We start from the raw sequence: 1,093 nt of genomic DNA, 5'->3' as shown, positions 1-1,093 counted from the left end.
GTATGAGGTTGGGTAGAGGTTTCCCCCCACCAGAACTAAGAACTTCAGAAATAGTGAAAATCCTCTTGAAGGAGATTATCTCCAAGTTTGGACTTCCAAAACAAAGTGTCCAAAGTGACAACGGAGCAGCAAACACCTACAGATGAAATGGAGATTGCATTCAACATGGAGATTCAAGAAAATGAACCATACGCTAAAGAAACAAATGGCAAACTGTCAGCAAATGTATCTACATTGGGACCAGGTGTTGTTGCCTTAGCCCTGTTTCAAATTCGGGTATCTGCCAGAAGCAGGCTTAAATTGAGCCCTTTTAAAATTGTATATAGTAAACCTTCAACATTCTACCTGATTTTAGCCAGGATTTAAAGGTGCAGCAGCATGTACTGCACAACAGCTCCAACACATACTTTGTATTATTCGTAAAATTTCTCTTCCCAAGTGTGTTTCCTTCCCTACAGGTAATCCGACCCCATCCAGCCTGGAGATAATATTCTGCTCAGAACATGGAGAAATGATCTGAAAACCAGTTAGGAAAAAAAGTGGAAGTCCTTCTAGTCACCCTTCAGATGTCAAGTTAACTAGACTTAAAATTTGGGCATACCATACCAGAATCAAGCCTTACCCGTCAGTTGACAGGACCACCTGGACATCAGAAGCAACTGGAGAAATCCAACTAAAGATCAGAAGATGCCCCTTTAAGTAATGTATCTCCTGCCCTTTACAAAGGGACTCTCACAAGACATTATTCCTTTCAACGGGATGAAAACATTTGGGTTTATTTAACTCAGAATATAACAAATGTATCTGATTTTACTCTTTCAGAAGGGCATCCAGAGCATCTGCAAAAATTACTGAGGACTGGAAAAAGAAATTATCTGAAGCCCAGGTGACCTGGTGTGGGTAAGGAACTGGTATTTGACCCCACTGAAACCCAAGTGGTGAGGACAGCTGACTGTCATCCTGACCACTCCCACAGCAGCCAAGGTAGAAGAAGTCCCCACCTGGATTCACCACAGCAGACTGAAGAAAGCCTCATCTTCTTAGGAAGCTGAAACTGACCCTACCAAACTTTGCAAGGTAACATTGAGACATA

Source organism: Chrysochloris asiatica, unplaced genomic scaffold (assembly GCF_000296735.1).
Source record: "Chrysochloris asiatica unplaced genomic scaffold, ChrAsi1.0 scaffold00033, whole genome shotgun sequence".
NCBI lineage: Eukaryota > Metazoa > Chordata > Mammalia > Afrosoricida > Chrysochloridae > Chrysochloris > Chrysochloris asiatica.
This window is presented reverse-complemented; position numbering follows the sequence as displayed.